At 41.6% G+C, this 24,500-nt stretch overlaps 1 protein-coding gene across 5 annotated transcripts in view; it reads left to right on the top strand.

Moving 5' to 3' along the window:
• The window catches only part of JARID2 (jumonji and AT-rich interaction domain containing 2), a 532,325-nt gene that overhangs the window by 298,029 nt on the left and 209,796 nt on the right, over positions 1 to 24,500 (top strand). The gene's annotated exons all lie outside the window — the stretch shown is intronic.

Here is a 24,500-nt window from a genome sequence, read left to right as displayed (position 1 = left end):
GATGTTGGTTCATGGGACCATCAGTTCTCAGTTTGTCACAGAGCTGAGAAGCTATATTATGGAGCTACTCCAAAGTGCATCAAATTTTCCCATCTTTATTTTCTTCAGTATCTCGTTTTCTTTTCCTATTTTTGTCTTGTTCTTTATTTTCTTTTAATTTTTGTCCATTTTCAGTTTTTGGGCCTTCTGGCCCTGTGGAGCCTATTTTTAGGCTGGGAGAGTTTGCCATTTTTCAGTGTACAATCTACTCAACTTCCCTGGGACCATTGAGTCCTTTGACTTTGTATCAGTGGTTTCTTCCTTAATGTCCAAGCCTTCTAGCAAGTTTAAGCAATGCATTTGGTGTAACAGGACCATCTCGGGCACTGATCCACACAATTGGTGCCTCCAATGTCTGAGCCCTGATCACCGGGTGGAATCCTGTAAGCACTGCTCCCAACTACAAAAAAGATTCTTGAAGGCTAGACGACTCCAACACAAAAAAACTCTTTGGTTCATCGTCGAGAACATTGAGGATGTGTTCACCATCTCTGACTCCGAAGCCCAGAGACCAACATCAGTATCAATGCCCCACTCGATGTTGGCTTTGTCTCCTTTACCACCATCTAGAATGCTCACTAAGAAAGCTAAAAAGCGCAAGCATTCTTCTCCACCCAGAAGGGCTTCAGAGCCTTCTCAGACATCAATTCTATCAACTCACTCCAAGCATCAATGCCCAGAGATCCAGTCTCCTTCCCTGCAGGTGGCATTGCCTCAGAAGTGTGTCTTGTCATTGAGGTTATTAACATCTAGACACCCCTCGTCACCTACTATACCGATGTCCATCACAGTGCTTGTGCCATTGATCCAGAAATAGATCAGGGAACTAGTGCAGAGGTAGTAGGCTTCCATGCTTTGAACACAAGCAGCTTATACTACTACTGTGACATCGCCAGTACTTGCCTGACCTGAGCATCATTCCTCAAGGGACTCGAGGACCAGGTTATGCACTCCCCATTGACACCAGTCAAGAACTGCGACATCCAGACATCAGAGTTCTTCCTCCCATTTGACATCAGACCGGTATTGTTGATGATCCAGGAGTGCTTCCAGGTGTTCACACCATCGTCATAGCTGACACTTCTCAGTGACATATGTCCTGGCATTGATTATTAAGATGGTCTCTCTTACCACTACCAGGCATTGAGCAGTATGATTCAGATTTTCTCATCATACCTACTCTGGACAAGTTTGGGAAATGTCTTTTTCAAAATTCCATACTTACCAGCCAGATCCTTAGTTATAACATGACCACCTACATGAAGTCATTAATCCAATAGTTAACTGAGTTTGAACAACTTTTGCCTGATGACCAACTTGACAATTTCCAACACATCTCTTAAAATTTGTTGGAAACCAAGAAGTGTATGGCCTGATCGGTTTTTGATGCTTTTTATGTAACTTCTAGAGTGTAATGGAACCTATCCCACTGAAACTTTTTCCAACTTTGCTGACTCAGAACGAAGGATCCGTCTCCATCCCAATCTACGTTCTCTAACACTCACAGCCTGGTACCTCTTTCCCAATGGATAGATGAATTCACCATTTCTGCTCCAGTATTAGCCATAGTTTAGTTTAGTTCCAGGAAACTGTCCACACAATGCAGTTACCATTTTAAGTGGACTCATTTTACCCTTTGGTGTTTCCAGCAAGCATTACCTCCAGCCACATATCCTGATGATTTCAGTAAGGGTGCCTCTCAGTGCTATCGGTGGTTCCATATACCTCTGAACTGTAAACCTCTGGCTATACACCCATTGGTTTCCAGGTTTATGAAAGGTCTGTTTCATTTTAAACCTCCAATCAAACATCTTCCAGTTCCTTGGGACTTCAGTGTTATAATCTCTACTTTAATGAAACCTCCATTTGAAACACTTATGATTTCATCTCTCAAGCACCTTACTTAGAAAGTAGTTTTCTTAATCAACACTTCTGCACACCAAATCAGTGAGAATATGCTACCGGCTTGTCCTGGGATAAAGCACAGTTATTTAACGTGTAAGAGATATTATCCAGGGACAGCAGGCAGATATTCTCACAACCCTCCCTTCTTCCCTTGTTGGCTTCTTAGCTTTTTTATTGAACTGATAGTCTCACAAACTGACATTGGGCGGGAATGCACCGATGCATGTGCAATACGGACAGTCTTGAAACTTTTGAAGATGTTTAAAGTGATACTCTCAGTACCAGGGCTCCATTGATGATGTCACCCACATATATTGTACCTGTGGGTGTGTATATACTATGCATGTGCAGATAGCCTTTTTATAGCATTTTATTATCTACTGAGCTCCTTATTTAGAATTAACTGTTTATAAATATTGGCACATGTTCAGCTGTACACAGGCAAACACTATTGTTTACAAGGTTCTTTAGATTTCTGAGTGGCGATCTGTTCTAATAGCATATTATAGCTTCCATTAAGTCGTGTCAGAGAGAAACAAGCTGAAATAATAGCATTCATATATATTGGAAATTGTGCTGTGTAAAAATAAGTTTCAGCCTCAAAGTGGGTATAGCATTACATGTCTAGCAGTTCAATTCTACACAGACATTTGGTGAGGGGGGGTTTAATTTATTATTTTATAAACTTCATTAGTGTATTACATTTCTTATAGAACAATAATTACAATACAATTTTCATAAAATACACCACTTCGTACAATTAATATGAAAAGCATTACTTTACCCACCCACCCTCCTCTCAAATAATGATAGTACCAATTAATTTATTACAGATAAAATGAAAAAACAAAAAAAATTATATATATATATATATATTTCCTTTTTTCCAGTTACCTCCCACTCTCCCGGATGTGCAATGATAAAATCTTAGAACTAGAAAAACTCTTAATGTGAATCAACAAATATAGCCAATGGACCCCATATTTTATTTTAAAAAAACACTGTATCCCAAACAGTCAGCATTCATTTTCTCATATTTGTATGTATTACATACATTTGTCTGCCAAAATGTATAATTTAATCTATCATAATTTTTCCAATTTTTTGTGATCATTTGAACAGCTATTCCAGTAAAGATCAGGAAGAGACGACTTTTATATTTGTCAAGTGTAGGTTTAACGTGTAATATAATACCACATATAATGGCTTCATATGTTAGTGAAATATCAGATTCTAATATAGTATTTATTTGCCCCCAAATCGACTTCCAGACTTCCAGAATTTAAATATAAGTGGACAAAAAAATAACAGATGATCTAACGTCCCTATATCAGTATTACAGTGCCAGCATCTATTAGATTTGGAACTATCTAATTTTTGCAAACGAACTGGGGTCCAAAAAATCCTATGTAATAAAAATAACCATGTTTGTCTCATGGATGCTGACATTGTGCACTTTAATCTCCAAGACCAAATTCGTGACCAACGAGATACAGAAATATACTGTTTAATTTTGAAGCTCCAAATATCTCTGAGACTATTTTTAGTTTTTTTATTGATTCCAGAATCTTGGGAGTGCTGTGAATGGACGTGTGATTAACAGGCTCCTCCATCCCAGGCTTTTTTCTGTTATTTTATGAAGAATTTATAGTAATTATTCTTTTAATATGGTTTCAACATCCAAACAAAGCAACATGGAATCGTTTATATGTAAGCCAAAAAGACAAAAACAAGAGCAGACAATTCCATCTAAGATCTCCTTGCCTAAGGAAATCCCAGACAACGCTGAACTAATGGTTGAATTGAGAAGGATTGGATTACTATTAAAAGGAAACTCAGAGAAATTAGCAGAGCTTAGAGAAGAAGTCTATAACCTGACAAGGCAGAATGAAATTGCAAATAACAGAATGGAAAAGATGGAAAAGAGACTGAGAAATCTAGAAATTGGACAGGTTCAAATTCAAAGTGGTCAAAAAAAGATAAGTATTTTGGAAAAACAGATGGAAGATATGGAGAATCGCTCACGTAGGAATAATGTGAGACTTTTAGGCTTGGAGGAAGGGGCAAAAGATAAAGATGCTATTTTATTCCTAGAATCCTTTCTTCCAAAAATTTTCAAGATAAATTCAAAATTTCTGTTGGAAATAGAACGTGCCCATAGAGTTCCAACGAGAAGGGTTAACAACCAAATGTATCCCAGACCTTTCATTTTTCGTATGTTACGATATCAACAGGCCATGGAAATATTAAAGCTGGCTAAAGAAAGTATAAACATGGAATATAAGGGGAAAAAAATCTTCTTTGTTCCCGATTTTGCCAGTTCAACAGCCAATTTGAGAAAACAACTATTATCGTTTAGACCTCAATTAAAACAGCTTGGAGCAAGATATGGCCTTTTTTACTTGGCTGTAATAAGAGTCACGTACAATAATAAAACAATTCAATTTAATAATCCAGAAAAGCTAAAAGACTTTATTTCTCAACAGGAAGAGCCCATGAACCAATGAGTAAAACATAATGGAAAAATAAGAATTTATCGGAAGGAGACAAGAAAAAAAAGAAATACATTGTATGGGGAAGTAAAGTTAAGTTTATTATTTTATTTGAAATGGATTATATTTGATTGAAAAGAATCAAATTACAATTATAAGATTACAACGGATCGCTAACTAAACAGATTCAAATTCCAAGATAAATGATGTAAGTTTTATGTTACCTATTACAACGTAAACGGTTCCAGATTCCATGGCGGAGTCGGCATTTGGTTTTTTCAATAGATGTTAGTTGTTTTACGCAATGACGTTTCTTGGATAACTAATAACAACAACGCATGCGTCCAACACAGAGTCAGCATCGGCGTCAAAGTAAATGGAACAAATAAGAACATCTGCGTCAATAAATGGGTCAATTCATATTGATGCTCCTCGCTTCACTTGAAAGAACCCGTGAACAATGGAAAAGAAAGAATTAATTTGAAGGAGAGAAGTAAAGAAGTACATTATATGGGGAAAGACAGTTAAGTTTAATATTTCATCTGTATAGATTATTTTTGAATGAAAGGAATTGAATTCAAGTTAAAAGATTACAATGGATGGTTAATTAAACAGAATTGACCTATTAAATAAATGACTTTAATAACAACAATGTATATAATGTAGATTTTGCATGCGTCCAACAAAGATTCAGTCAGTGTTAGCGTCAACATAAAAGGGATGACAGGTACATCTGCATTAATAGATTGGTCAACACTTATCGATGCTCCTTGCCTTACTTGATATGATATGAGTTTTAAAAGGAACTCATGGAAAAGTGATTTCATCTGGTCAGATGGTTTGGAAATATAAAGGGAACTATTTATTATATATTGCATATTTTCTAAGATGCAATAAATTTAATTCACTGGGCATATATACTGAAGATCATAAATTGAAATATAGACAAGATCACTTATATTTGATCTATTTTATAATTTGTCCTATGATTTTTGATATTCTAAGTAAATTTTAACATAAATTAATACTAGAATATCTAATTAAATTTCTGAATGTAAGGATATATTTTAAAGAGTTGATTAAATATAGGATGCTGTCTAATACATATTTTGTAAATGAAGTAGAAAAGAATAGAATATTAATTTATGTTGAATTTCAGGGGAACTTATATATATAACATCAATAATAATAAAACGCTAGAGCACGCATGGGCTCTCGAAAATTTGTGAGGTGTGGCGCCATGAGGTGTGCTTCTGTGGCAACATTCTAACCTCACGGCGCATGTGGGGGCTGAAGGCGTGCGACTGTGCTCTCTCCCTGTCCTCGGTGCATCACCGCCCGCCCTCACTCGCAGCTGCCTCTCACTCGCTGCCTGCGTCCTCGCAGTGTCACCTCACTCGCCGCCGCCGCCACTGATCCTCCTCTTCAGAGCAGCCTGCGATCGTGGCCGGCTTTAAAGAACCTCGCAGGCCGCTCTCCAATCTCAGTAGCACGCTCCCTCTGATGCACAGGATCGCGTCAGAGGGAACATGCTACCGAGTTGGAGAGCGGCCTGCTAGGTTCGCTAAAGCCGGCCACCAAGATCGCAGGCTGCTTTGAAGAGGAGCAGGCCAGAAGACGCCAGGATGGAGGGGAGGGTAAGAAGGGGATCAATACCAGGAGCCAGGGGGATAGGGAAAGGGGGCTGCTTTGGGGGGAGGGGTGTGCTGGGGGGAGACAGAAGGGGCCATGGAGAGGGAAAGGGGGCTGCTTTGGAGGGGAGGTGTGCTGGGGCCAGCTTTGCTCTGGGAGGAGACAGAAGGGACCATGGAGAGATAGGGAGAGGGAAAGGGGGCTACTTTGGGGGGAGGTGTGCTGGGGACAGACAGCTTTGCTCTGGGGGGAAGACAGAAGGGGCCATGGAGAGACAGGGAAAGGGGGCTGCTTTTGGGGGGAGGGGTGTGCTGGGGGGAGACAGAATGAGCCATGGAGAGATAGGGAGAGGTGTGCTGGGGACAGACAGCTTTGCTTGAGGGGGGGAAGACAGAAGAGGGCCATGGAGAGACAGTTAGGGAGAGGGAAGGGGGCTGCTTTGGGGGGGAGGTGTGTTCTGGGGGCAGACAGCTGTGCTCGGGGGGGAGGGAGACAGAAGGATACAGACAGCGGCCAAGGAGAGAGAGATAAAGAAACACAGACAGACAGACACATCTATTTTAGCAACCGTTAATGTAACGGGCTTAAAGACTAGTATAATATAATATAAGAGGATATAAATTGTTTACTTCAATTTAATAAATGAGATATATGGTGGATTATAATAATAATAGTATTAAGTATGTTTATTTAGATATTTGAAATACTGGAATATAATATAGCCTAATTCATAAGTTGTTATGAGTTAATATATGTGCCTTATAGGTTGATAAAGATAAAATTGTTTTTTGGTTTGTTTGTTTTTTTAATATCTAAGGTCATTGATAGAATATAGTGAATAAGCCTAGGGGGAGTTCTAAAATCATTTGTCTATATAGGTGTTCTCAAGTATTCGTATGATTTATTTGGGTGGGGGGGAGGAGGGTTTATGGGATTATTGATGTGGGATTATGGATGTGTAATGATAAAACAAAAGAAATGTAGGAAAATGAATTTCTGTAGGGTTTCTTTATTAATAATTAAAAATGAATTTTAAACTCTTTTCACTAAATGTCAATGGATTAAATCACCCTATTAAATGGAAAAAAACACTTAATTTTTTGAAACAGCAGGCTGCAGATATATATTTTATATAGGAATCACATTTATCTGAAACAGAATCAAAAAAGCTGGAACAAGGTTGGGTAAACCGGTAAAGCACTGTTTTTATGCTCCAGCGGTGGGGAAAAAAGCAGGAGTGGTTATTCTGATACATAAGAGATGTACGGCTATTTTCACGTTAAAAGATAAAGATCCTTCCGGAAGGTGGGTGTATGTTGAAATGAAAGCTGGGAAAAATACATTGGCGCTCTTGAATATTTATGCCCCTAACTCTAATCAATCAGAATTTTTTATATCTCTCCAGAAACTATTGTTGCCACTGGCAACTTCGGAATTAGTAGTAGTTGGGGACTTTAATGCTGTCATGGACCTATTAATAGATAAAAGTCCTAGTAGAATAATCAAGTCAATGGGACTAGATAATTTGGTAAAATCTTGTGGTTTAAAAGATATATGGAGAATACTATACATTTTGATGCGTGGGAATTTTCATTTTTTTCTCATGTTCATAATTCATTTTCAAGAATAGATTATATTTTTGTCTCAGATTTATTAGTTCAAAAAGTGATGAAAGCTAGCATAGATCCAATTATGTTATCAGATCATGGTGGGGTATGGATTGAATTGAGATTGGATGAAGAGGATATGATAAGACCTGTATGGAGATTCAATAATACATGGCTTGCAGATTCAAAATTTATTGAAGAAACTCAAAAAAAGATAGAAGAATATTTTCAAATCAATGTGTCAGCAGAAATTTCACATGAAATATGGGATGCGTTTAAAGCACCTTTAAGGGGACAAATTATTTCTTTTGCATCACATGTTAGGAAAAAACTTAATATGGAATATTCTAATTTGGAAAAGGAAATTAAGGAATTAGAGGCAAAATTAGTAACAAAGTGGGAAAACGAAACTTTACAAGCCCTATTAAAAGTTAAATATAAGTATAATGAGATTTCTTCACAGTTGGCAAGAAAGGATTTGTTTTCTCAGCAAGCTCTATATTATGGAAACTCGAATAAAGCGGGAAGATTACTAGCTAATTACCTTAAAGTGAAAAAAAGGAAAGTAAAAATTGTAGCGATAAAAGATGAAAAAGGTGATGCTCAGGTACAAATTGTAAAATATTTTTAAACAATTTTTGTACTTCTACAAAACTTTGTATTCTTCTGAGCTTTATTCAAATAAGGAAAAGGAAGGTATAGAATTTTTAAAATTAATAAAGGGTCCTAAAGTTCCTGAGCATATAAGATCTAGTCTTGAAGTGCCTATATCTATAAAAGAATTGCAAACAGCATTGAAGTCCCTAAGAGTTGGATCCGTTCCAGGTGGTGATGGTTTCACGGTAGAATTTTATAAATCATTTCAAATTACCCTTTTACCTTATATGTTAAATTTATATCAGGCTCAACTAACTAAAGGTTGCATTTTAGGTACTATGGCAGAATCCTTGACTATTGTTTTGCCAAAGCCAAATAAAGATCCAATGTTGGTTTCAAATTATAGGCCTATTTCTTTGATAAATGTAGATGCTAAACTTTTGGCTAAGTTATTGGCTTTACGCTTAGCCAAGGCTCTCTTTATATCATTGGAATGCACCAAACGGGCTTTGTTGCTCAATGACATTCTTCTAATAATACTAGACTGGCATTACATATATTAAATTTATCAAAAAATATTAATTATCCGGCCTTCTCTGTATCTTTGGATGCAGAGAAGGCCTTTGATCGTGTAGAATGGGCCTTCATGTATCAGACGATGGATTGGTTTGGAATTGGTTCTGGTTTTATTCAAATGATTCAAACCTTGTATAGCTCCCCCTATGCCAGATTATATATTAACAATACCTTATCAGAATGTTTTTGTTTTTTTGGTTGTTTTAAAGAAACAGTACTTTGGTGTATTCCATGTTATATTGGCCATTGTCCTGAGTCATGCTGTAAATTGCTGAACTGGCCAGCTTTGTAGGCATTCTGTGAACTCTTCAAGAGAGATGAACCCTTTAAAGGTATCCTAGAATTAAGAATACATTTTTCTTCCCACTCCTTCATAGTTGCCTACAGTGAGGTCATTATTGCAGCTATCACTTGCCTCTTTATCAGTCATTAATAAGGGCACCATAACTAAAGCACGCCAGACAAAAACGTGCAGGACTTGTGTGCGTGGCCTTAAAACAGTTCCTGTTAGTGCTCTGAGGGGGTGTGTGGGTGTGGGTGTGTGTGTGTAGGGAACCCCTCCCCCAGTAAACTTACAAGTGTTCACGCTTCCATTGGGTGGGTGTAGGGGAGGGAACCTCCCCCATTACAGTGGAAACTGCTGTTTTCCTTCATTTTTTGAGTATTCGGCAATTTTCAGTGTAGTGGGGGGGTTTCCCCACCCCCACCCCAACGGGAGCCTAAACACTTGTAAGTTTACTGGGGGGGATTCTCACACACACACACATACACCCTCAGCGCTAACAGGAACTGTTAAGGTGGAGCGCATAAGTCCTGTGCAGGATTGTGGACACTTTTTGTCCATCGTGATTTTGACAGGTCATCATTATAAGAGGCAGTTTTTTCACACAGATGTTTCTGATACTGTACTTCCATGGTTCTGTTCTAATATTTTGTTAGTAACATTTTTTTTATGCCATGTTAGTAAAACAATGCCTTGGAAGCAACCATGTGACTAACCCTAATGCTGTGCACTGGCTTCCCTTTAAGCAGATGAGAAACATGAGATAAAAGGATGTGTGACCTGGCATTCTACCATCCTGAAACATTCACTGTGCTAGACCACAGATAAAGTGTACTTCAGGTTTTCAAATCTGTTTTCCTCAGCTAATCTGGTTTTCAGGTTGTCCATCATTTATATACATAAGGTATATTTGCACATGTTGTCTGATTAAAATATCTATTACTCTGTGGGAGAAGCGGTCTAAAAATTAAATAAATAAAATAACTGCAAATATATCCAGTAGGTATTCATTGAAGGGCATAGCCCAACGACCCAACTGATTTGCATGAAATGGGAATGATTGTAAGAACAGGTTTGAGAACCACTGCTTTAAATTACTTGTCTAGCATATTACTTTTGGTGTTCTTCACCTCGATGTTTAATATCTGCACGTCTGACTTAGTTTTTCTGTATTAAACTCTGTGTCATTTGGCTCAGAATATGTCTTTCAATATGCAAATTCACCTTCTCAGTTACTGCTAAACATTTCTCTAATCTTTCAATGTTATACTAATAATTATTTTACCTTTCAATGAGGGGAGGGCATTGTGGAATGCCCTGTACCACCTGTAAAAAGTGAAATTTCTATGGATAAAATGTTATGTTAGTTGCAATCTTATATCCCATGTAAACCTCATTAATTAGAATTATAGGTAGGTTGCAGGTGGTATATTGTTACATAGAATTTTGTATAGAATTAGATATCTTACAAAGAATTATACGCTCTTCATGAAGTTATCAAATTATGCCTATTTTTTTTGTTAAGAAATAGATCAGTGGCAAAAGATCCAAAAGTATTTTCCTATTGCCCTATTAAATTAAAAAAAAAAAAAAAAAAATTTCATCTTTCAGGTATTATATTTCTTTGGTTTATAGATCAAGCCACATTTACTTAGAAATGGATATAAATAAAGACAGATAAAGACCATATGGCCTATCTAGCCTGCCTAACCATACTATCTACTATACCAGGGATTAGCAACCTGCGGCTTGTGAGCCACTTGCAACTCTTTTGCCACAATTCACCCTTCCGTCTCCCCGGACCTATCAAGGTACCTGGTGATCCAGCGGGGTTCTTCATGACAGGAACCCAGCCCTCTCATGTCTGCCTCATGTTTCCCTCCTCATGTCTGCCTTCTAAAATGGCTGCCGTAAGCAGCTGCGAAAGGTCACTTCCTTAGCAACAGCAGCAGATGAATCCAGAGACCAAAGGGATAGCACGCATCTACCAGCAGGCGGAGATATAGAAATTGATTAACAGATGGTCCTATTGGCTGGCACTCCTCCTGTATCTTCAGTATGCTCTAACTCCCAGCAGGTGATGGTCGCTATTCAACTAGCTCCTGGATTCTGGCTGCGACTGGAACTTTATTTTCCCCTGTTGAGGTTTCTCTTCAGTGGGACAACATTTATATTTCTCCTGTTGAGGTTTTCTCTTCATTGAGACAGGGGTGTCCGGCTGAACGGTGCCGGCTTTAGGGATTACATCTGGGCGCCCCCCCCCCCCCCACAGGTCCCTGCCTCACCCTCCCTCCATTGCTAGAGGGTCTGACTGGGTCTCCATTTTTTCTTCTTTCCCTTCTCTGTTTTAAAAAAAAGAGAGAGACCACGGTTACTACATTCTGCCCTGTTAGTGCTGCACAACCAGCACTTACTGGCTTCAACCGGCCCTAACAACAAGCTTGTGGGTATGTATGTGGTTTTTTTTTACTGTTGTTTGAACTTCAGGTTCTGTTTGGAAGTCTTAGTACTGTGGGTTTGGTCAACGTACGTTTAAGGAATGGATATTTTATTGAGGCTAAGTTTTATGACTAGAAATCCGTTGAGGGAGCTGGGACTTTCCCGCCCTTTGCCCACACGCGCTTGGTTTCCTTGTTGGTTTGCAGTGCAGCAGTAGCGGTGCAATTTCATGCTCGCAATTGTTCTCCTCGTTAGGTTTCAGTGCAGCAGTAGTAGTCCTGTTTATTCCGAGGCTCCCATTCGTCTGTATTTGTCACGGCCATGTGCAGCTGATTGTGCAGGTGCTGGTTTATAGCAGCGCGCATGAGATGGGACGTGTTTTTTCTGGCGCTGTGGGACGCACCGCACTGTTCTTCTAGTTATTCCCTGAGTCAGATTTTCTTTCTATGCAGGCTGCGGCAGGGTAATTTTTGCGGGGCTTGAATCCGACTATGTTTCTAGGAGCTTTGATGCAGCGGCCACGTTTCAGCGAGAATCACGCATGCGCTTGGTTCTCTGGCGATGGCGGGAGAGCTGCAGCATTCCGGTAGTTTATTTCCAGTTGACTTGGTCTGGGTATGCTGCAGCTTCTCTCTTTTCCGGTCCAGACTAGTTGTACGTGTTTCACCAGCTTTGGGACAAGCTTGGGCAGATCTATATGTCTATGTCTGTGTTCCTGCTGTATTCACTTGAAGGAAGCTGCTGTTTTAATCGGACTCTGGGGTTAGCCCTCAAGGGATTACCAGAGAGACTCTGCCCATTGCTAGGTCACCCAGTCTCAGTTTGTCTCCGGACCGGGTCGACATATGGCAAATCACAGCACAGTGAGATCAGCTGTAAGATAGTGCCCTGTATTTCACACGGGTATCTCATTGTCTCTCTTGGGGGTCCCTACAGCTTGAGCCTCTGTTGGTATCTGTCCTTCTTATTTGGGCCTCTGTGCTGCGCTGCATGTGTCTAGTAGTGGCATAGGATATATATACCTAAAGGTAGTACAAACAGTTACCAAGTTCAGGCTGTCTCTATGGGCATAATGACACTTCGCATCTTCCTGCAGCCAGGATTCTCTTTCTCTATTTCTGAGGGGGCCTGGACTTCAGATTTCCATGCTTACCACGCTGGTTTCTCCTGTCACCATCTTCTCATGGCACATGCTAGACGGACCCCCCGACCAGACAGGTAGGGCTGTGCAGCTCCTTCTAACCAGGAGCCAGTTACCTATTCTATCAAACCCGCGGAGGAGCGCGCGCTATGTGGCTGTTAGCCCCATTCCTGAAGCTCTCATTAGCAATGTGAGCTTTGTCTGATACCTGTTAGGAGGCTGTTCTTTTCCATGGGGCGCAAGATGATGCATCTTGATTGCGTCTAGTACGTATTCACTTTAAAGGACATACATATTTCGCTCCCATTGCATGGAGTTGGTACTGTATTCATGGTTCCAGTATACTCCTCTTTACATTGCGAACCTTGATTTTTCCTAGGAGAGTTTCTTTCTTCTTACAGATCCTACAGTTCTCACCCTGCTGTTCCCTGACCTTCTGCACTTCTGAGGGGATCTTGACTTCTTCCAATGACTCTTCAGGCTTTCTCATGAGGGGGAGGACGCTATGATGTCAGGTCAGGGGGCTGTGAACATTTTTCAGGATGCTTGCAACTTTGCATCCTCCTCAGATTTCCGGTTCGTTCTTGGAGTCTCTATGTTTTGTTTCCATTTTAAGTGCTACTGGTCCTCAGGGCAGTTCTTGTAGTTCTTCGAGAATGAAGGGACGTTGTTCCGCTTACTGCATGGTGCCCAAGATGGGGGCATTGAGCAGACTGGGGCTGGATCCCATTCTGCTGAATTAGTTTCTCAGGGTTACACATTTCTACAGAAAAACTGGGAGAATATTTACATTTTCACTATGGACTCCAAATCAGCACTAAGTTTGCTTGCCTCTCTTGGAGCAGCGCTTTCGGTTTTGGCACATGCCATTTGCCTACCCAAGGCTTCACGAACATTTTAGAAAATGAGGGCAGTGGTACCGTTTTGACACTACCAGGCGTTTCATCTCCTTTTTTCTTGACTGACTGCTTGATTCGGACGTCTTCCAGTCGGGCCATATGACTGACACAAAAAGGGTGGTTTCTTTTCCTCAGTTCTTTAGATGTGAATCTTCGAATTTGCACAGCGCTCTTTTCTCCTGTACTATTTATAGGTATATCAGGGAGATGTTTTTATTCATATAGGAGAGAAATGTGTTTCTTCCCAGAGACTAGGGCGATGGGTCACAGTATCAGGTTTGCATTCTTCTTCGGTCAACATGACCGAGAGTATGGGATTCTGTACAGGTTCTAGGATGCATGTTGCTGACTCCACTGGGAACTTCGGCTTGCTTTCCCATTATAACGTTACAGCAGTCGCTTTTGTTCCGGTGGTTCCCGGTATCTCAGGGCTCCAATTATTTGGTAGGCTCCTCAAGCATCACTCTGTACGATTTGGTGGCTCAGCGAGATTTATCTTTTCAAAGGCATGCCTCGGTCCTTGCTGGACTAGCTTATGGTCACCAAACATCCCGGGCTGTTGGGTTGGGGGGCTGGGTGCCTTCCATCCTCAGCTCCAGGAGTCTGGTCTTAAGAGATGACTCAATACTTGTTCATTCTTCTACTCTAAAGCATGGTCAGGCTACCGTTTTTGGAGCTTCAGACCATTCTTCCGGAATGACGCTGAAGGTTTTTTCAGTCAGTTTTATGATGGTGGTATTTCTCTCCAGCCTGGGCAGTAGGTGATGTACTCAGTTGGCGAGTAAAGTCATGGTTCTACTTCAATGGGTGGACCCTCATCTTCCTCTTCTGTTGGCAGATCATTTTCCAGAGTTTGGATAGACTTTCTCTCCACGAAATCTGAACATGGCCCATTTATTGTATGTTGCAGTGTACAGCGCTGTGAATGCTCTAGAAAGTGTAAATGTTAGTAATGGTGAAATCTTTTACATCCTGGATATTTTGGCTCAGGCATTCCCGCTCTTTGTATGGAAGTGAGATCTCCTGAACTAGATCTCATGGCCTCGTCTCGAAATTCTAAGCTTCCTAGCTTCTTCGGCGGACACAGGCAGTGGGAGTCAGAGGGGGTAGCAGCGTGGCTTCTTTCTCTCCTCTGGTTTCTCTTTTTTCAGTGTTTTCCCCTGGCTGATGATGGCTTGAATTTGCCATCTCAAACTCGCTTTCAGGGCACAGTATTTGTAGAATCTCTGGATTGGCTGTGCCATCCTTGCTATGCGGATCTGATGAATTTTTCGACAGCCAGTCTGTTGAGTTTCCTGGTATCTCCGGATTTGCTCACCTGGGGCCCGATCAACATTGATATTCATTCTACTTTGGTATTGCGACCTAGCTTTTGAAAAGTCATGTCTGATGTATAAGGGTTATGCGAAGCAGGTTGTTTCTTCTCTTATCCAGGCGATACAGACGTCTTCACCTGTGGATTCTGCTTCCTTTTGAAGGTTTTTCCTATCTTGGGTACTTCTCAACATTTGCACCGTTCCAGAATTCCTTGTGTATTGCCAAGGGCTTAGCATTCAATTCCCTTCAGCTTCAAGTGCCATTCTTAGCTTGTTACGAGGGCTAGGTATCTTGCTTTTCGCTTACTTCTCAGCTTCATATAGTTCTGTTCCTGAACAGAGTACGGTTTATTTGTACACCTCTTAGAAAGCTCTGTCCAGAGTGCAGTCTTAAGGTACTTCTTCGCAGTTTACCGAATGCTACATTTCATCCTAGTCTTTTGAGATGCTAAAAGGCTGTGCTGTTGAATACGGGGTTTCTTGTGGCCATGGCTTCAGCTCGGCGGTTTTCTGAGTTGCAGGCCTTGTTCAACGGGGATTCCTATTTCTGATTTCCAAAATCTTCGGACGGTACCACAATTTCTTTCTAAGGAGGTGTCATCTTTTCTTTTATGCCACTCTCACTTTTCCTTCTTTCTTCCTGGGAGGAGAAATGGGGAAACGTGCTTTTATTCACTGCATTTTTTTGAAAGTGCGTAGCGTTTTCCACGAGCTAGGTTTCTAACAAGTTTTAGTTGTTTAGATCACCTTTTTGTATTCTTCAAGGGATGCTTCCAACGTTTGGCGGCGTCCAAAGCCTCCATCGCTTCATTGGTCCAGAAGGACATTCTTTACGCTGGCTTGATGGCAGGGAAGCGGTTGGCGGAAGAACTTCATGACCATTCTGCCAGAGTGATGGCTACTTTTTGGACTCGGTCCAGAGGTTTGTTCCTTGGAGGAGTTTTGTCTCGCAGCTACTTGATTTTCCGAGAGTGCTTTATCTCAGCATTACCGGTTGGATGTGGGGGCGCATTCGGTGGATGCTTTTAGTGCTTCGGGTGTATATGCTTCCCACCCAGATTGAGGATTGCTTTGCTACATCCCATTGGTCTCTGGATTCATCTGCTGCTGTTGCTAAGGAAGGAAAAATTATGTTCTTACCTGTTAATTTTCTTTCCTTTAGACGCAGCAGATGAATCCAGAGCCCCACCCTTTCTCGATATTGTCTGTCGGTTTTTTCTTTTGCAACTTTCAAAGTTTGTTATTGATGGTTGTATTCTGTATTATTGCCTTTTGAGATTTGTTATGGGAAAGAAATTTTTTACATGCTTATGCCTATTGATGGTTACGGATGCTTGGGCAGGAGGAGTAATAGCCAATAGGACCACCTGTTAATCAGTTTCTTTATCTCCGCCTGCTGGTAGATGTGTGCTATCCCATTGGTCTCTGGATTCATCTGCTGTGTCTAAAGGAAAAAAAATTAACAGATAAGAACATAATTTTTCCATCAGCCATTTTAGAAGGCAGCCATGTGGAGTCAGGAGTGAGAGGGCCACAATTCTGCCACAAAGATACCGCTGGACCACCAGATACCTCACTAGGCCCAGGAGTGGATCGTGAGATTGGGAGGGAGATTAAAGTGGCAGGCCTGGAGGGGGGAGAGAACCTTGACTATGGGTTGGGGGATGGAGGGAAGTAAGAGAGGTGCAGAGACCTATGAGGGGTTGGAGGGAAGAAAATGTGGAGAGAAAATAGACATTGGGGAAGGAAGAGAGAGTGAGAAACTTGGAATATCTCAAACTCCCTTCTCTTCCTGTTGCGGCTCTTTGTAAATCTTGGATGAAATTTTTAGGATAAATTGGTTCTTTACTTTAAAAAGGTTGCTGATCCCTTTACTATACCCTCCTCTCCTTTAGAGATCAAACTTGTCCTAAACTTTCTTGAATTCAGATATACATTTTGTCTCTACCGCCTCCACCTGGAGGTCATTCTAAGCATTCACCACCCTTTCCTTGAAAAATTATTTTCTGAGGTTACTTCTGAATCTATCCCCTTTCACCTTCACCTTCATCCTGTGCCCCCTCATTCAGAATTTCCTTTCAATTGAAAGAGACTCACTTCATGCGCATTTATGCCACATAGGTATTTAAACATCTTTATCATATCTCCCCTCTTTGGCCTTTGCCCCCATATGCCTTATGATGACCTACATCCATTTTAGTAGCCTTCCTCTGGATATACTCCATCCTGAATTTTCTTATTCCTAGATGCCTTTATATTTAGTTTATAATCTTTACATATGGGTCTTGTACAATAATCTGTCCACATTAAGCCGATATAGCTGATCCATCTGCATTGTCAATCAGATTCTCAAATATTTGAGTCAGTCACCCATTTTAAAGGAAAAGAATCTCCCTAGGCCCACCATTGACTTCCCCTGGCGCTAATGCCTCAGATTTGTCTAGATTTAATTGAAAACCTGAGAAGTCGCCATACTCCTAAAATGCTCCAAAACTGTAGGCAAGGAAACATGAGGATCTGTTACATGAATTAACAGATCGTCTGTGAAGGCCGCTATTTTAAATGTGTGAGGATCTAAAGTAAAACCCTTTATATCTGGATTAGCTAAAATTTCCTGAATAGCAGGATTGAGAGTCAAAACAAAAAGTAGGGGGGGATAATGAGCACCCCTGGTCCCACGTTTAATGTCAAATGGGTCAGACATTACTCCATTGGCCCTAATACTAGCCTTCGGATGACAGTATAAGGTCTTAATAGCCTCCTGAAAAAACACTGCGATGCCATAGGCATCCTAAAAGGACTAGACCATTCTGTTGAAAGCCTTCTCCATGTCAAAACTGACCAACAATGAAAGAATCTTAGTGGATTTGGGCAATCGACAGAGCGGCCAAGATCTGGCACATATTCTCTTCACAGTATGGCAATATTACATTAGTGATTTTTATTCCGCCATTACCTTGCAGTTCAAGGCAGATTACAGAAAAGGATTTCTGGACATGTCCAGAGGTGTTACAGAGTAGAGCGGGTTGCTTCAGAGGATTGAAATGTTTCATACGGTGTTAGTCTTCATGGATTTCCTGAATAGCGGGGACCTTGGACAAAGCCCACTTGAGGATCCACTATAAGTCTTGGAAGCAGCAGAGGCAAGAGATTCATAAAGACTTTAGCCAGCAACTTAGCCTCATAATTAAGTAGTGATATAGGGCGGTATGACTCGGGTAACGTAGGGTCTTTATTTGGCTTGGTGAGTACTATAATTTGTGCCATATTAGGGACCAACAAAGCACCATCCACAATCATACCATTAAACATATCCGTAAGTGGGCATGCAATATCATCTTTTAAAAGCTTATAAAACTCACCGCTAAACCCATCAAGACCAGGAGCTTTCCCTAAAGGACTGTGTTGTATTGCCCATTCCACCTCTTCCTGTGTTATAGAGGCATTGAGCTAGGAACACTCTGAGGGCATCACATAAGGAAGAGATAAATTAGAAAGATACATCTCACTATCCATAGGAGGGAGGATCTGATGTGCATAATACTTGGTAAAAACCTGAGCAATCTCCACATCCGAATTACACAGAGAGTCATCCACCCTATGCAATACAGAAATCTTGGAAGGCCCCCTGTTCTGCCGAATTAAGTGCGCATTAATTTCCCACTCTTATTAGCATGTTTATATAGCTGATATCTATAATAATCTGTAGATTTACGAGCTTGCTGAAAAAGTAGCTCATTAAACTCTTGTTGTACCTCCAAAAGACTGGATCTAAGCGCAACCGTGAGGTATTTGGCATATTGTTGCAACTGAGTTGCCCTTCGCTCAAGTTGTAAAATTGCCCGGTCTCTGACTTTCCGCTGATGACAAGCATACACAATCATCTCCCCTTGGAGTACTTCCTTAGCGGTGTCCCAGTAAAGAATTGGTGTAGCGTTATGAGGCGCATTTCACTCTTTGTACAGAGTCTATTTTTGATGTAAAAAGTCATGAAAATTAATATCACCATAGGGGTGAGGAGTGAATTTCCATTGGGGCGGAGCAGACAGAGACCCTGAGAGATGCATATCCATCCAGAACATAGCAAGGTCCAATATAGCTATGGGACCGATCTCCATGGCTGTCACACGAGTAAAGACCTGGAAAGCAATAAATAATTCTTAATAGGGTGAAATGCGCTTGGGACAAATATATATACCGTATTTGCCGGCGTATAGGACGACTGGGCGTATAAGACGACCCCCCAACTTTTAGTTAAAAAATAGAGTTTTGTGTTATACTCGCCGTATAAGACGACCCCTTCTTCCTTCTCCACACCTTTGTATTCCCCCATGTGCTTTCAGCGTTCTTCTCCCTCCTCTGTCTTCAAGTGCTTTCAGAGTCCTTCCCCCCCCCCTCCTTCTCTACCGCCCTGGGTGCAGCACAGCCAGCCAGGTCCCCTTACTTTTGTGGCACTTCCCCGACCGACCGACAACAGCCCAGGTCCGACAAACTTCCCTGCCCTTAACCGCGAATCTAAATTACCTTCTTACAGCTACTGTAAGAAAGTAATTTAGATTCGCGGCTACAGGGCAGGGAGGATTGTCGGACCCGGGCTGTTATCGGTCGGTCGGGGAAGTGCCACAAAAGTAAGGGGACCTGGCCGGCTGTGCTGCAACCGGGGCGGGGCGGCCGCCCCTCTCTCTTGGTACCGCGAGGCTACTCTCCTCCTTACCTGCCATGCCTGCAGCAGAGCCGAACGGAAGTCTTCCCGACGTCAGCGCTGACGTCGGAGGGAGGGAGGGCTTTGTTTAAGCTTTGTTTAAGCCCTCCCTCCCCTCCGACGTCAGCGCTGACGTCGGGAAGACTTCCGTTCGGCTCTGTGCTGCAAGCAGAGAAGGTAGGGAGGAGAAGAGCCGCGCGACTGAGTACATCCAGCCCCGCAAGTAAGGGCATGTAAACTGTACCCGGCGTATAAGACGACCCCCGACTTTGGGGAGGATTTTAAGGTACTAAAAAGTCGTCTTATACGCCGGCAAATACGGTAATCTCTTTCAATAGGATGCAAAGCCCTCCAGACATCCACCATGTCCGGAAGCTCACAAAATACAGAAAGTCCCCACACTCCTCCAGCCCCTCTGTCTCAAGCACTAGAGCTATCCAGAGCCGGTTCATGCAAGTGAGACAAAAGTTTTTTAATGAAAATTTTTTTATCATACTGGTTAGGGCATAAATACTACATAACACCACTTCCTGCTGCTCTAGTTTGACATGAGCTATATAACAAATCTCAAAACTTCATATTCATACTCGTGACAGAATATCAATTTCTATTGGTATTGCCATGGGATATCAGACTGCCCCTAGAACCTTCTAATTCCTCGGGGGATCAATTCCTCATGCATCCCAATCTAGCATACCTATTTTAGTTATCTTTTTTGTGTATATCTTATTTTTGTTCTTTTTATACTTTTTATCTTTTTTCGATTTCTTAATAATTTAAATAATTTATCCATTTCAGCGCATTTCATTTCATAATTTAAGATGATAATTTAAATAACTTAGCTTTTCAGTTTATGAATCATTCATCCCCTTTACCAACGCGTTTTGCTCATTTCTTTTTCAAGGCTGGGGAACTACTATAACTATTCATCTCCTTTATAAGCCGCCGGTTATCAGAAAGCTTTTTAATATGGCCAGGTATTATAATGTAAAACGTACTTCCATATAGAGTAGTTTCGTGCAGAGAGGGGAGAATTTCCTTCGTAGAGCTGAAACTCTGGCTGAGAAATCTTGAAAACATAATATTTTATGCCCCTCATAATTCAGCTGCTGGCCTGCTTGGAAAGCTTGTAGTAACTCCACTTTATGTGCATAGTTTAAAAGCTTAAAGATCACGACCCAGGGTATTTCTCTCCCAGGCCATTTGGGGCCCAAACGATGCACATGCTCAGTTCTTAGTGATCCGGTTTTGCTCCTCAACTGCAAGAGAGATGACAACCAAGCTTCCAAATGGTCTTTAAGAGCTCCATCAGGTACCAATTCTGGAAAACCAAGTAGGCGAAGGTTGCTCCTGCGAGAATGATTTCCCAACTCATCCACCTTTTCTTCTAACTCTGCAGCACGCTCGGTGAGTCGCTGTGATTGTTGGGTTAAAGCCGACTTGTTGTTGTGTATTTTGCAGGATGTCAACTTATCCTCTAAGATCCTTTCCGATGTTGAATTGAAGCTACTATCAAGAGGTTTTCTCATTTGTTCCGAGCAATCAGTTCGATACTTTTCAATTTAAAATAGATCTTCAGAAATTCATAAGATCGCTACAGATAAAAATATGTTTTGGAGGTTGTAGTAATTGACCATGATTCTATATTGAGCTGCAAATCAACATGGATGCCACCCGGTCCCCTTGATTCTACTTTGTCAGTTTTCAAACAAGTGATTTTGAGTGACATTGAACATTCCAATTTTTTCCCACAAACAGTAATCTGACCAGAGTTGAGCGTGAGGCCATGAAGAAGTCAAAAGAAGATTCCATGCAGGGTATGGAGAAAGATTCAAGATGGCGACGGAGCAAGTTGCATAGCAGGAAGCTCCTGCTACGCCGGCAAAATAATACTTATATACTTGCCTTTTCTTAGCTGTTTCTCCATGCCGAAGCGTAGAGGAAAACAGAGAGATGGACTTCTGCCTTCTCTGCTACACCGCCAATACGCCAGTCAGCAATCGCCACCTATGCTGTCCCAGTTGTACAGGGCGCTTCGGCTGATCAAGGGGGGCTGACCTCAATTTCAGATAGCAAAGTTTCGCTGAGCCCAGCTGATCCAGGAGTTCCCCCACTCCCTGGGATGTTGTCAGGGATGCCAACGGTGCTGCAGGAAGCAGCAGAGATGATCTTTACTCTGCCAGCACTGATTAGCTCACCCTTGACCCCGAAAAAAGTTTCACCTTCACTGGAATTTCAGCTTCGTTCTACAACGACTGGGGGACCTGAGATTCATCATGGCAAGGAGGTGGAAATTCCAATTTGGATTCCATGGTTGCAGTTTCCTCAATGTCCTTCTCCTTCCTGAACCTGCTGCAAAAACCACCAGTGATAGACATGGAAGCAATCTGGGAGGCTATTGAAAGCCTTCACAAGGGTATGCTCTCACTTTTTCTGTTTCACAAACCTCCTCAACTCAAATAAAGAATTTAGAGCTACAAATTTAACATCAGGACAAAAGAATGGACAAAGTCAAGAAGCAGGTCTCGGAGTTACAAAATTCCTCTAATTTGCATTATAAGGATAAAGTATTGCTGGCCAGGAAGATTGAGAACCTGGAGAATGCAAATAGGAATTTAAATCTTAGACTGATTAATTTTCCAGTCTCCAGGCTACAGTCACCTAAGGAACTATTTCAACAGTTTCTAACCTCTGTCTTAAAGTATCCTGAGACAGTTATATCCCCATTACAGAAATTGTACTACTTAAATATTCCTAAAGAAAAGCAGGACTTGGAACATCAATTAGCAGAACTTAATATCCTAGAATCTTCACAGTCTGAAATTTCTGCAAGGGCTACACTTCTTGTGACTTTTGTCTTTTTACAAGACAAAGAAGCAATTCTTCGTCTATTCTTTAGAGCCGAGAATGTTGAATTTTTTGGTAGTAAAGTAGCCGTTTTTCCTGATGTCTCTAAGTGGACACAGTTTTGGCGGAAAAATTTCTAATGTTACGTCAATCTGTATTAAGTTTAGGAGCTACCTTTCAGCTGCGCTTTCCTTGTAAATGTTATATTAATTATCAAGCTAATAAATATGTTTTCTATGAACCTGACCAATTACAATTTTTCTTGGAGGGAAGGCTGCTTCTGTGGCCTACTGTAGCGCCTACTAATATCACTGTCCAGACCACTTAGTATTATATACAACTGATTTTGCTCTGTATTTATGAGTATATTGTTACGTTTTCTTTTTTCTTGAATTCTACTACCCTTCACAGTGCTTGAATCTCTCTTCTTAGTTGTGGACAGTGTTCCCTCTAAGCGGGCGGGTGTTGTGAGCAAACTTTTTTCACCGTGAGCCAAAAATATCGGGCGCCAGCAAGTTATGAGCCAACTCGCCCGATTCTCCTCTCGCCGCCCTGCCATCTGCCGTACGCCTCTTCCGATCGTGCGCTGTGACGAGAAACGTGTGCGCTGCGATGTAATATTTTGTGCGCCAGCGCACGCCAGCGCAGCTTAGCGGGAACACTGGTTCAAATGGTTTTATTTATTTCCCCAAATTTATTTTTGTTATACGCATTGAAAATATTTGATATTGCGTTTAAATCAAAATCTCAATAAACTTGAAACGAGTGCCCGTGAGATTGTGGGAGGGTTAAATACTCAAAACTTAGAAGTTTTTGCTACGCCAGCTTTCTGGTATCTTTACATACAGTGGCGTACCTAGCATATGTAACATCCGGGGCCCATCATTTTTTGGCACCCCCCCCCATCTGTAAGAAAAACATGATTTTTAGTAACAAACCACACGTCACACATGAGTACCTAGGAAAAGGCAGCATCTTACATATTGCAGTGAGCAGTACATCAATACACCCATTGTAAAACTAAACAAGCCAGACCAGCACAGATCAATCCTACACCGTCAATCCTAACAGAAAACCATGTCTTTCGAACACACAGAACACAGAAAACACCTTCGCCTAGTAAGGAATATGTAATCACAAACTAACCCCTCCCTCTTTTACAAAACTGTAGTGTGGATTTTAGCTACGGAGGTAACAGCTCTGATGCTCATAAAATTCTGAGCATCAGAGCTGCTACCACCAAGGCTGGTGCTAAAAACGCTTCACAGTTTTGTAAAAGGGGGGATAAAATAAAAATACATAGACAAAGGTTAAATTGAACCAGCAAGAAGCTGGACTCTGCATACAATGCTTCACAGAAACAGTGACACATGTCTCCTAAAGCAATAAATAAATAGAAATTTTTTTCTACCTTTGTCTTCTGTGGTTTCTCCTTTCCTCATCTTCTTGTAACTCTCTTCCTTCCATCCACTGTCTGCCGTCTCTCTTCCCCTATATGGCATCTTCTCTCCTTCTATGCCCCTTCCAGAAACTGTATGCCTCCCCCTTCCATCTCTCCTTTCACCCCATTGGTCTGGCATCTCTCTCCTCGCCTTCCCTCTCCCACACCTCTCCTCATAGTCTGGTATCTCCCCTTCCCTGATTCTCTGGCATCTCTCTCCTTTCCTTTTCTTCCATCTTTCGTTCCCCCTCCATGCTCTCACATCTCCCCCTTCCTTTTCCCTTAGACTGGCATACCTTCCTCCTATGCTCCAAGCCCTGGCATCTCCTTTAATTCCCTCCCTCATCTTCCTTCTCCCTCCAGCTGGGTACCGCAACACTCTTCCCTGCAGCTCTGCACTTCCCCACAATTGCCATGCTTCGGTTCCTCTTCTTCCTTCCTTCCTTCCTCCCCCCCCCCCCCCCCCCGCGGGACCCTGCGGCACCATCAACTCTTACTCCCTCTAATGTCGGCCCTGCAGCTCCAGACTTCCTCGCACCTTCTCCCCTCCCCCTTTGGATCGCTATTATTTTAAATGTTATAGC

Source organism: Geotrypetes seraphini, chromosome 2 (assembly GCF_902459505.1).
Source record: "Geotrypetes seraphini chromosome 2, aGeoSer1.1, whole genome shotgun sequence".
Classification (NCBI taxonomy): Eukaryota; Metazoa; Chordata; class Amphibia; order Gymnophiona; family Dermophiidae; genus Geotrypetes; species Geotrypetes seraphini.
This window is presented reverse-complemented; position numbering and strand designations above follow the sequence as displayed.